The sequence below is a fragment of the Bufo bufo genome, chromosome 1, assembly GCF_905171765.1.
Source record: "Bufo bufo chromosome 1, aBufBuf1.1, whole genome shotgun sequence".
Taxonomy (NCBI): domain Eukaryota; kingdom Metazoa; phylum Chordata; class Amphibia; order Anura; family Bufonidae; genus Bufo; species Bufo bufo.
Window position 1 is genome coordinate 11,907,202 of NC_053389.1, and position 14,086 is coordinate 11,921,287.

A 14,086-nucleotide genomic window follows, 5' to 3' on the forward strand; every position below is an offset into this window, starting at 1 on the left:
CCAGGCCAGCAAAGCGGGTGAGACTTTTCAAATTGCGGATCCGCAAAACGCGGATACCAGCCACGTGGAATGGAATATCCTGGCCTGTAATAGAACAGTTCTATCCTTGTCAGTAAAATGGACTGTTCTATTTTTTTGCGGACGCCACGGAGCGGACAGCGCTGTCCACATCTTTTGCAGCCCCGTTGAAGTGAATGGGACCGCTTCTGGTCCTCAAAAAATGCGGATCGGATGCAGAAAAAAATAACCTTTCTGTGCATAAGCCCCGTCTCTGTGTATGTGAGATGTGGAGTAGGTCGCCACCTAGTGGTCAACTTCTATAATGCCTTGATAAATGAAAACCATTCAGGTCCCACTATGTCGGTGAGGACATGCTGGGGTTTGTAGTGAACCAGGGGTTGTAGACCAGGTATGTTCACATGTGCGGTGCTTTATATTTATCCTAAAAGGGGTTTTCCCATCTCAGACAATGGAGGCATATCGCTGGGATATGCCTCCACTGTGTGATAGGTGCGCGTCCCACCTCTGGGTCCCGCACCTACTCTGCGAACAGAGCCCCGAAGGTTGTGCATGTGGAGCCGCCATACATAAATTTTTTTTTGGCTGCCGAAAATTGCTGTCTGCCCCATAGAAATGAATCTGAGCAGTGGCTGCGCAAGCACGCTGCATTCCCATTCACTACTACGGGGGGAGGGCTTGGCGGTAAGCCTGAGGTCCTCCAGACACCACCTTCCCCGCTCCGTTCTCAGCGTAGGTGCGGGGCCCGGAGGTGGTACCTATCAGACAATAGGGGCATATCCTAGCGATATGCCCCCATTGTCTCAGATGGGAATACCCCTTAAAGCCTCTCCACTATGGGACACATTTCCTGAAGGGTTTGCGTCTGTTTTTAGTCTAAAAAAATGCTGTTTTAGACAGTCTTATTTTTTTTTTTCGCATTTACTACTGAAATTGCTCCTGTTTTGGAGGCTCGATAAATGTGCCTCAGTCTTTCAGTCTCAGCCTTAGGCCTCATGCACACAAACAGATTTTCTTTCTGGAACCATTTATTTCAATGGGTCCGCAAAAAAAAAAAAAAACGGAAGTTCCTTTGTGTGCATTCCGTTTCCGTATTTCCGTTCCGCAAAAAAATAGAACATTTCCTGTTATTGTCCACATCACGGATAAGGATAGGACTGATCTATTAGGGGCCAGCTGCTCTGTTCCGCAAAATATGGAATGTACACGGACGTCATCTGTATTTTTTGCGGACCAAATATACATACAGTCGTGTGCATGAGCCCTTACTGTGACCACAAACAAGTCATACAACACTGGGGGGATTCATCAAAACTGGTGTAAAGGAAACCTGGGTTAGGGTCTATTCCCATGACCGTATTTCCAGGTCCAATTTTGCGGAACAGGTGCGTATCTATTCATTTCAATGGGGCCGCAAAAGGTGCGGACAGCGCACTATGTGCTGTTCTGCGGCCCTGCAAAAAAGATAGAGCATGTCCTAGGCATTTCTATCATAGGGCCGGCAATGTGCATTCCACAAAATGTGGAATGCACACGGTCGGTACCCGTGTTTTGCGGTTCCGCAATTCGCGGACAGCAAAACACTTACTGTTGTGTGAATGGACTCATAGTTGCTTATAGCATCCAATCAGGTTCCACCTTTCATTTTCCAAAGGAGCTCTGAAAAATGAAAGGTGGAATCTGATTGGTTGCAATGGGTAAATATGCCGGTTCTACTTTACACCATTTGATAAATCTCTCCCAGTATCAAGAAGTGCGATGTCGGGGAGATTTACTGGGGCACATTTCTCAATTTTGCCTGTTTTTAGGCGTATATTAGGGCGGTGTATGTCATTCGTCTGTCTGTCTTTAGCTGAGTATTTATTACAAGTCGCACAGCCCTTGATGAGTTAGACTCCACATACTGGTGTTAGTCTGCCCTCTGCTGGTTGTTGTTTTCGGTTAGACTGGTTTATAGTCACTAAGGCTAGGGCTACTCAGCGACACCATAGACCAGGGATGGCCAACTTGCGGCTCTCCAGCTGTTGCAAAACTACAACTCCCAGCATGCCCAGTCTGCCTACAGCTATCAGCCGACAGCAGGGCTTGGTGGGAGTTGTAGTTTTACAACAGCTGGAGAGCCGCAGGTTGGCCAGCCCTGCCATAGACTATCATTATAAAGATTGTCGCGCGACTTTTGAGCCTCATCAATGTCACATGTTGCAGTGTAGTTGTACCCTATGTGTCGCCATGTAGCCCTAGCCTAAGAATGAAAAAAGTTGAACCTTTGCTGAGAAAAGTCGTATGACTTTTAATCCAAAAAACATCGCACTTCACCCCTGAAAACGTACGAAGAAACGTCCGCCAGCCTTGGAGTGGAGTAGAAATTAGACTGTCCAAAAATTCAGGCGCAAAAAAAGGCGCAGCTACATAAGTAGGTCCGAAAAAAGTCGCAAAAGTTAGAAAAATTTCCGAATTAGTCAAAAAAATCTAAATGAGCAAAACAGTCGCAATTTCAGTAGTAAATGCAACAAAAAAATTTTTTTAACGTCACATGTCAGTGTTCTCCACAGACATCGGGTATAAGGGAAATATCGGCTCCTGTTCCGTGTTTAGAGCCGCACTTTGGTTTGGGCTCAAAATCTCTGATGGAAATCACTGACCGAACACTGACGTGTGACTGAGGCCTCATGCACACGACCGTTGTGTGCATCCGCGGCCGTTGTTCCGTTTTTTTTCACGGACCCATTGACTTTCAATGGGTCCGTGGAAAAATCGGAAAATGCACCGTTTGGCTTCCGCGTCCGTGATCCGTTTTTCCAGTCCGTGAAAAAAATAAGACCTGTCCTATTTTTTTCACGGACAACGGTTCACGGACCCATTCAAGTCAATGGGTCCGTGAAAAATCACGGATGCACACAAGATAGTCATCCGCGTCCGTGATCCGTGTCCGTTTTTCCTATCATTTTCAATGCAAACTTGACTTAGTTTTTTTTTTCACTTTTCATGTCCGTGGATCCTCCAAAAATCAAGGAAGACCCACGGAAGAAAAAACTTTCACGGAACAACGGAAATCCGTTTTGCGGACCGCAAAAAAAACCGGTCGTGTGCATGAGGCCTAAGGCTTAAAACAGGATTTTTTAGACTGGACTCAACAGCCACAAACACTTTAGTGAATGTCCCCACTATTCAAGATGCGTTTGTGAGGCGTCTAGAATATGGGGGCTTGGCTAGGTGGAATCAAAATACCCGCCGGATGGAGGGCGCCAATTTTTTGGCACATATTAATGCTACAGTTTGGTTTAGGGGATCTGTATTTTTAAGGGTCTGGGGCCTAGATTTGTTTCTGGGTCTGGGGTCTTTATTGGTTTACAGGGGTTTGGTCTGAGGTCTGTTGATTAAGGCGTCTTTCACACGAGCGTGACGGATTGCGTTCAGGATGCGTTCAGTGAAACTCGCACCATTTTGAAAGCAATTTCAGTCAGTTTTGTCTGTGATTGTGTTCAGTTGTTCCGTTTTTTCTGTCGGGTGCGATGCATTTTTATGTGTTTTTCACGCATGTGATAAAAAACTGAAGGTTTACAAACAACATCTCTTAGCAACCATCAGTGAAAAACGCACTTGCTTGCGGATGCAATGCGTTTTTCACTGAAGCCCTATTCACTTCTATGGGGCCAGGGCTGCGTGAAAAACGTAGGATATAGAACCTGCTGCATTTTTCACGCAACGCAGAACTGATGCGTGAAAAAAAACGCTCATGTACACAGACCCATTAAACTGAATGGGTCCGGATTCAGTGCGGGTGCTGTGCGTTCACGTCACACATTGCACCCGCACGGAAAACTTGCTCGTGTGAAAGGGGCCTAAGAATAGGAAATGCTCTTTATTTTTGCGGACATACAAAAATTGTGGATCGGATGCGGACCAAAAATACGTTTGTGTGCATGAGCCCTAAAATAGCTGTTTCAGACTGTCTTTTTTCTTTACAGTCTAATTTACCAAGAGATTTTGCGCCTTGTTCATCTAATTCTCATTTTGGGACTAATTTTGGAGTTGTCTTTGTTTTGCGCCTGAATTAGACGCATAAACAGTATTATTTCTACTCCACTCCTGACCAGGCTTACTTTTCTCGTCTGTTTTGAGGGAGAACTTGCACACTTTTTTGCATTGAAAGAGATAGAGATGCAACTTTTATTAGTCATTTGCGCAAGTTTTTCATGTGCAAACCAATGAGACAAGTCTTAGCGAATATGAACCGGTCTTACACGATAACAACCACTAGAGGTCAGGCTTAGCCCAAATAGGATTAAGCTGATTTATTAAGGGCTCATACCTTTGAAGCAATTTAAAGACTGGGGTTTCAAATGTGCCGTCTTATTTTTACTCCTAAAAAAGGCGGTCTTAGTAATTGTGTTTAGGGGTCTGGTCTAGGGTCTCTATTTTTAAGGGTCTGGCGTCTGTATTGATTTAGTCGGTCTGATCTGGGGTCTTTATTGATTTAGGGGGTCTGGTCTGTATTTGTTCAGGGGGCTGATCTGAGATATGTGCTTATTGAGGACGGCTTGTCTGGGGTCTATCTTGTTTAGAGGTCTAATCTGGGGTCTTTATTGATTTAAGGGGTCTAGTGTCTGTTAGGCTTGATGCACACCACCGTGTGCTGGTCATGCCCATGCTGCAGACTGCAAATCACTTGAATGGGGTCCATGATCTGCACTACTTTCTGGGCATTTGCAGAAGCAGAATCTGTCAGAATAAAACTTCATATTCACACTACTCCTGATGATAAAAGCCACACAAATGTTGTGTTTGATGTGCTCGCCCCTACTTAGTGCTGTCAGCAGTTTAACATGGTCAGAATTGCTGGCAGCTTACCTTTAGGCATTGGTAATGCCTCACCCACTTATATAGAGCAAACCCCCCAACTTTCAGCAACTGGGTCACAAGTGATGTGTATGAGACCCTTTATCACACCCCAAAATGTTTAAAAAAGGTTTGTTTATCCTGCTGTCCCCAGCCCTTACCTAGTGCTGTCAGCGGCTCAGGCTACTTTCACACTAGCGTTTTTCTTTTCCGGCATAGAGTTCCGTCCTAGGGGCTCAAATCCGGAAAAGAACTGATCAGTTTTATCCTCATGCATTCTGAATGGAGAGCGATCCGTTCAGGATGTCTTCAGTTCAGTCTTTTTTTGACTTTTTAGGACGGAGATAATACCGCAGCATGCTACGGTTTTTATCTCCGGCCAAAAATCCGGAAGACTTGCTGTGTATTAGTGCTGGATCCGGCATTCAAAATACCGCAATGCCGGATCCGTCCTTCCGAAAAAAATAAATTCCAGATCCGTTTTTCTGGATGACACCGGAAAGACGGATCCGGCCTTTCAATGCATTTGTAAGACTGATCAGGATCCTGATCAGTCTTACCAATGCCATCAGTTGGCATACGTTTTGACGGATCTGGCAGGCAGTTCCGGTGACAGAACTGCTTGCCGGATCACTCTGCCGCAAGTGTGAAAGTAGCCTTACCCCGGTCAGAACTGCTGATAGACTCCCTTTAATACATTGCTTCTTTTAGTCGCCCTGGTGTTGTCTCTCAGAGGTTGTCCAGTCTGCCTCCACTCAGGTGCTGTCACCTGTGTAGACGAGCCGTGGTTAGGCCGAGTTCACACTTTAGTTATTTTATCAGTCATTGTGAGCTAAAACCAGTAGTGAAGTGGACTCAGATATCAGGTATAAGGGCTCATGCACACCACTGTAGGCTGTTTTGTGGTCCAAAAATTGCGGACCACCAGCGGAATAGTGAGTGCAGCTCTGGAGTATAATACAGGATGTAACTCAGGATCAGTACAGGATAAGTAATGTATGTACACAGTGACTGCACCAGCAGAATAGTGAGTGCAGCTCTGGAGTATAATACAGGATGTAACTCAGGATCAGTACAGGATAAGTAATGTATGTACACAGTGACTGCACCAGCAGAATAGTGAGTGCAGCTCTGGAGTATAATACAGGATGTAACTCAGGATCAGTACAGGATAAGTAATGTATGTACACAGTGACTGCACCAGCAGAATAGTGAGTGCAGCTCTGGAGTATAATACAGGATGTAACTCAGGATCAGTACAGGATAAGTAATGTATGTACACAGTGACTGCATCAGCAGAATAGTGAGTGCAGCTCTGGAGTATAATACAGGATGTAACTCAGGATCCATACAGGATAAGTAATGTATGTACACAGTGACTGCACCAGCAGAATAGTGAGTGCAGCTCTGGAGTATAATACAGGATGTAACTCTCAGGATCAGTACAGGATAAGTAATGTAATGTATGTACACAGTGACTGCACCAGCAGAATAGTGAGTGCAGCTCTGGAGTATAATACAGGATGTAACTCTCAGGATCAGTACAGGATAAGTAATGTAATGTATGTACACAGTGACTGCACCAGCAGAATAGTGAGTGCAGCTCTGGAGTATAATACAGGATGTAACTCAGGATCAGTACAGGATAAGTAATGTATGTACACAGTGACTGCACCAGCAGAATAGTGAGTGCAGCTCTGGAGTATAATACAGGATGTAACTCAGGATCAGTACAGGATAAGTAATGTATGTACACAGTGACTGCATCAGCAGAATAGTGAGTGCAGCTCTGGAGTATAATACAGGATGTAACTCAGGATCCATACAGGATAAGTAATGTATGTACACAGTGACTGCACCAGCAGAATAGTGAGTGCAGCTCTGGAGTATAATACAGGATGTAACTCAGGATCAGTACAGGATAAGTAATGTATGTACACAGTGACTGCATCAGCAGAATAGTGAGTGCAGCTCTGGAGTATAATACAGGATGTAACTCAGGATCCATACAGGATAAGTAATGTATGTACACAGTGACTGCACCAGCAGAATAGTGAGTGCAGCTCTGGAGTATAATACAGGATGTAACTCTCAGGATCAGTACAGGATAAGTAATGTAATGTATGTACACAGTGACTGCACCAGCAGAATAGTGAGTGCAGCTCTGGAGTATAATACAGGATGTAACTCTCAGGATCAGTACAGGATAAGTAATGTAATGTATGTACACAGTGACTCCACCAGCAGAATAGTGAGTGCAGCTCTGGAGTATAATACAGGATGTAACTCAGGATCAGTACAGGATAAGTAATGTAATGTATGTACACAGTGACTGCACCAGCAGAATAGTGAGTGCAGCTCTGGAGTATAATACAGGATGTAACCCAGGATCAGTACAGGATAAGTAATGTATGTACACAGTGACTCCACCAGCAGAATAGTAAGTGCAGCTCTGGAGTATAATACAGGATGTAACTCAGGATCAGTACAGGATAAGTAATGTATGCACACAGTGACTGCACCAGCAGAATAGTGAGTGCAGCTCTGGAGTATAATACAGGATGTAACTCAGGATCAGTACAGGATAAGTAATGTATGTACACAGTGACTGCACCAGCAGAATAGTGAGTGCAGCTCTGGAGTATAATACAGGATGTAAGTCAGGATCAGTACAGGGTAAGTAATGTATGTACACAGTGACTGCACCAGCAGAATAGTGAGTGCAGCTCTGGAGTATAATACAGGATGTAACTCAGGATCAGTACAGGATCAGTAATGTATGTACACAGTGACTGCACCAGCAGAATAGTGAGTGCAGCTCTGGAGTATAATACCGGATGTAACTCAGGATTAGTACAGGATAAGTAATGTCTGTACACAGTGACTGCACCAGCAGAATAGTGAGTGCAGCTCTGGAGTATAATACAGGATGTAACTCAGGATCAGTACAGGATAAGTAATGTATGTACACAGTGACTGCACCAGCAGAATAGTGAGTGCAGCTCTGGTGTATAATACAGGATGAACTCAGGATCAGTACAGGATAAGTAATGTATGTACACAGTGACTGCACCAGCAGAATAGTGAGTGCAGCTCTGGAGTATAATACAGGATGTAACTCAGGATCAGTACAGGATAAGTAATGTATGTACACAGTGACTGCACCAGCAGAATAGTGAGTGCAGCTCTGGAGTATAATACAGGATGTAACTCGGGATCAGTACAGGATAAGTAATGTATGTACACAGTGACTGCACCAGCAGAATAGTGAGTGCAGCTCTGGAGTATAATACAGGATGTAACTCAGGATCAGTACAGGATAAGTAATGTATGTACACAGTGACTGCACCAGCAGAATAGTGAGTGCAGCTCTGGTGTATAATACAGGATGAACTCAGGATCAGTACAGGATAAGTAATGTATGTACACAGTGACTGCACCAGCAGAATAGTGAGTGCAGCTCTGAAGTATAATACAGGATGTAACTGAGGATCAGTACAGGATAAGTAATGTCTGTACACAGTGACTGCACCAGCAGAATAGTGAGTGCAGCTCTGGAGTATAATACAGGATATAACTCAGGATCAGTACAGGATAAGTAATGTATGTACACAGTGACTGCACCAGCAGAATAATGAGTGCAGCTCTGGAGTATAATACAGGATGTAACTCAGGATCAGTACAGGATAAGTAATGTATGTGCACAGTGACTGCACCAGCAGAATAGTGAGTGCAGCTCTGGAGTATAATACAGGATGTAACTCAGGATCAGTACAGGATAAGTAATGTAATGTATGTAGACAGTGACTGCACCAGCAGAATAGTGAGTGCAGCTGTGGAGTATAATACAGGATGAACTCAGGATCAGTACAGGATAAGTAATGTATGTACACAGTGACTGCACCAGCAGAATAGTGAGTGCAGCTCTGGAGAATAATACAGGATGTAACTCAGGATCAGTACAGGATAAGTAATGTATGTACACAGTGACTGCACCAGCAGAATAGTGAGTGCAGCTCTGGAGTATAATACAGGATGTAACTCAGGATCAGTACAGGATAAGTAATGTATGTACACAGTGACTGCACCAGCAGAATAGTGAGTGCAGCTCTGGAGTATAATACAGGATGTAACTCAGGATCAGTACAGGATAAGTAATGTCTGTACACAGTGACTCCGCCAGCAGAATAGTGAGTGCAGCTCTGGAGTATAATACAGGATGTAACTCAGGAGAAGTACAGGATAAGTAATGTATGTACACAGTGACTGCACCAGCAGAATAGTGAGTGCAGCTCTGGAGTATAATACAGGATGTAACTCAGGATCAGTACAGGATAAGTAATGTATGTACACAGTGACTGCACCAGCAGAATAGTGAGTGCAGCTCTGAGGTATAATACAGGATGGCACATCCACGTTCACATGTGATAACACATTGATTGAATACAGAGTCTTCTGGGGACGTTGCACAATTTTTACTTTTGTCTTCGCCCTTTTCCCTTTCACATATTCTGTTAAAGGTGTTTTCTGAGACATTATAACTGATAGGTCATCAGTATCTGATTGGTGAGGGTCCGACACCCGGGACCCCCGCTGATAAGGTGTTTGAGAAGGGGTGCTCGTAGCTTTTCCTAGTCCAGTGACAACACGTTTATTGGTCACATGACTGAGGAGCAGCTCAGCCTAATTGAAGTGAATGGGACTGAGTGCGATACCAAGCACGGCCACTATACAATGTACGGCGCTGTGTAGAAGGCTGCAGCGCTCACAGGAGCTCCGACACCTTCTCAGACAGCTGGTTGGGGGGCGTCCCGGGTGTCAGACCGCACCGATCAGATACTGATGACCTATTAATGTCCTCAGATGTCGTATACAGTATACAGATGGCAGGCACCCTTCATAATATCTCATGTCTGTGACCAGCTTAAAGGCATATTTACACTTTTTTAACATTTAGGGCTCATGCAGACGGCCATTGCTGTTTTTGTGATTCGCAAATTGCAGATCCGCAAAACAAAGATCCTGACCGTGTGCGTTCCGCATTTTCATTCCGGTCCGTAAAACGGACCAGATTAGGACATGTTCTATTTTTTTGCGGGGCCGCGGAATGGACATACGAATGTAGGTACTCGACTGGTGTGCTGTCCGCATCTTTTGCAGCCCTGTTAAAGTGAATGGGTCCGCATCCGACCTGCAAAAAATTCGGATCAGATCCGACCAAAAATACGTTTGTGTGCATGAGGCCTTATTTAGTTATATGGCCCACAGCCGGAGGATGTTCAGGCGGCCCAGCACTGACCAGTAGAGTATGATACTGGTCTCCTTCTCCAGTTTCCTCTAACATCCCCTTGTAGCAGGCCAGCGAGGGAGGGACATGAGATGGGACGCGGTCGATGACCTGGTGTCCCCGTCTAGGTACTGCTTCACACTCGGCAGCTGCCCCATCAACCTGAACGAGGCTAGCCGAAATCCCTGCTTCTAGAACAGGTGCAGAAATGTCTGGAACCAATTATCCATGTGTGAACATAGCCATATAAAGTCCTGCCCCGTGCGGAGCCGGATCCATCCTGGTCACATCCTGGTCACGTTACTGGTGGTCAATAAATGAGGACAATCTCCTTCATTGCAGTTTATTCAGATGAAAACCAAATCTACATGAAACAAACCTAAAAAGACAATACAATCTGTAGGAGGGCAAGTGGCATCCACCGGAGCGGGCGAGACCCAGGTGTGTGTCGTGGGAATCGCTGGTCCTAATCCATAGTCGCCATTCATACTGGTCCTAATCCATAGTCGCCATTCATACTGGTTCTAATCCATAGTCATCATTCATACTGGTCCTAATCCATAGTCGCCATTCATACTGGTCCTAATCCATAGTCATCATTCATACTGGTTCTAATCCATAATCTTCATTTATACTGGTCCTAATCCATAGTCGCCATTCATACTGGTCCTAATCCATAGTCGCCATTCATACTGGTCCTAATCAATAGTCGCCATTCATACTGGTCCTAATCCATAGTCGCCATTCATACTGGTCCTAATCCATAGTCGCCATTTATACTGGTTCTAATCTATAGTCTTCATTCATACTGGTCCTAATCCATAGTCGCCATTCATACTGGTCCTAATCCATAGTCTTCATTCATACTGGTCCTAATCCATCGTCGCCATTTATACTGGTCCTAATCCATAGTCGCCATTTATACTGGTCCTAATCCATTGTCGCCATTTATACTGGTCCTAATCCATTGTCGCCATTTATACTGGTCCTAATCCATAGTCGCCATTTATACTGGTCCTAATCCATAGTCATCATTCATACTGGTCCTAATCCATAGTCATCATTCATACTGGTCCTAATCCATAGTCGCCATTCATACTGGTCCTAATCCATAGTCGCCATTCATACTGGTCCTAATCCATAGTCGCCATTCATACTGGTCCTAATCCATAGTCGCCATTCATACTGGTTCTAATCCATAGTCGTCATTTATACTGGTCCTAATCCATAGTCATCATTCATACTGGTCCTAATCCATAGTCATCATTCATACTGGTCCTAATCCATAGTCGCCATTCATACTGGTCCTAATCCATAGTCATCATTCATACTGGTCCTAATCCATAGTCGCCATTCATACTGGTCCTAATCCATAGTCGCCATTCATACTGGTTCTAATCCATAGTCGTCATTTATACTGGTCCTAATCCATAGTCATCATTCATACTGGTCCCATCTATAGTCATCATTCATACTGGTCCCATCTATAGTCATCATTCATACTGGTCCCATCTATAGTCATCATACATACTGGTCGCTATCCATAGTCATCAGTCATACTGGTCCCATACATAGTCATCATTCATACTGGTTCTAATCCATAGTCGTCATTTATACTGGTCCTAATCCATAGTCATCATTCATACTGGTCCCATCTATAGTCATCATTCATACTGGTCCCATCTATAGTCATCATACATACTGGTCGCTATCCATAGTCATCAGTCATACTGGTCCCATACATAGTCATCATTCATACTGGTCCCTGTCTATAGTCATCATTCATACTGGTCCCATCCATAGTCATCAGTCATACTGGTCCCATACATAGCCATCATTCATACTGGTCCCTGTCTATAGTCATCATTTATACTGGTCCCATCCATAGTCATCATTCATACTGGTCCCATCCATAGTCATCATTCATACTGGTCCCTGTCTATAGTCATCATTCATACTGGTCGCTATCCATAGTCATCATTCATACTGGTCCCATCCATAGTCATCAGTCATACTGGTCCCATACATAGTCATCATTCATACTGGTCCCATCCATAGTCATCATTCATACTGGTCCCATCTATAGTCATCATACATACTGGTCGCTATCCATAGTCATCAGTCATACTGGTCCCATCCATAGTCATCATTCATACTGGTCCCTGTCTATAGTCATCATTCATACTGGTCGCTATCCATAGTCATCATTCATACTGGTCTCTGTCTTTAGTCATCATTCATACTGGTCCCATCCATAGTCATCATTCATACTGGTCGCTATCCATAGTCATCATTCATACTGGTCCCATCCATAGTCATCAGTCATACTGGTCCCATACATAGCCATCATTCATACTGGTCCCTGTCTATAGTCATCATTCATACTGGTCCCATCCATAGTCATCATTCATACTGGTCCCATCCATAGTCATCATTCATACTGGTCCCTGTCTATAGTCATCATTCATACTGGTCGCTATCCATAGTCATCATTCATACTGGTCCCATCCATAGTCATCAGTCATACTGGTCCCATACATAGTCATCATTCATACTGGTCCCATCCATAGTCATCATTCATACTGGTCCCATCTATAGTCATCATACATACTGGTCGCTATCCATAGTCATCAGTCATACTTGTCCCATCCATAGTCATCATTCATACTGGTCCCTGTCTATAGTCATCATTCATACTGGTCCCATCCATAGTCATCAGTCATACTGGTCCCATACATAGCCATCATTCATACTGGTCCCTGTCTATAGTCATCATTCATACTGGTCCCATCCATAGTCATCATTCATACTGGTCCCATCCATAGTCATCATTCATACTGGTCCCTGTCTATAGTCATCATTCATACTGGTCCCATTCTATAGTCATCATTCATACTGGTCCCATCCATAGTAATCATTCATACTGGTCCCATCTATAGTCATTATTCATACTGGTCCCATCCATAGTCATCATTCATACTGGTCCCTGTCTATAGTCATCATTCATACTGGTCCCATCCATAGTCATCATTCATACTGGTCCCTGTCTATAGTCATCATTCATACTGGTCCCTGTCTATAGTCATCATTCATACTGGTCGCTATCCATAGTCATTATTCATACTGGTCTCTGTCTTTAGTCATCATTCATACTGGTCCCATCCATAGTCATCATTCATACTGGTCGCTATCCATAGTCATCATTCATACTGGTCCCATCCATAGTCATCATTCATACTGGTCCCATCTATAGTCATCATTCATACTGGTCGCTATCCATAGTCATCATTCATACTGGTCCCTGTCTATAGTCATCATTCATACTGGTCCCATCCATAGTCATCATTCATACTGGTCGCTATCCATAGTCATCATTCATACTGGTCGCTATCCATAGTCATCATTCATACTGGTCGCTATCCATAGTCATCATTCATACTGGTCGCTATCCATAGTCATCATTCATACTGGTCCCTGTCTATAGTCATCATTCATACTGGTCCTAATCCATAGTCATCATTCATACTGGTCGCTGTCCATAGTCATCATTCATACTGGTCCTAATCCATAGTCATCATTCATACTGGTCGCTATCCATAGTCATCATTCATACTGGTCCCATCCATAGTCATCATTCATACTGGTCGCTGTCCATAGTCATCATTCATACTGGTCCCATCCATAGTCATCATTCATACTGGTCGCTATCCATAGTCATCATTCATACTGGTCGCTGTCCATAGTCATCATTCATACTGGTCCCATCCATAGTCATCATTCATACTGGTCGCTATCCATAGTCATCATTCATACTGGTCCCATCCATAGTCATCATTCATACTGGTCGCTGTCTATAGTCATCATTCATACTGGTCCCATCCATAGTCATCATTCATACTGGTCCCTGTCTATGGTCATCATTCATACTGGTCCCTGTCTATA

The 14,086-nt window shown here is 44.0% G+C and overlaps 1 protein-coding gene across 9 annotated transcripts in view; it reads right to left on the minus strand.

Annotated features, from left to right (window-relative positions):
• Positions 1–14,086, minus strand: part of LOC120991600 (protein BTG3-like) — a 171,130-nt gene that overhangs the window by 11,383 nt on the left and 145,661 nt on the right. The window lies entirely within an intron of this gene.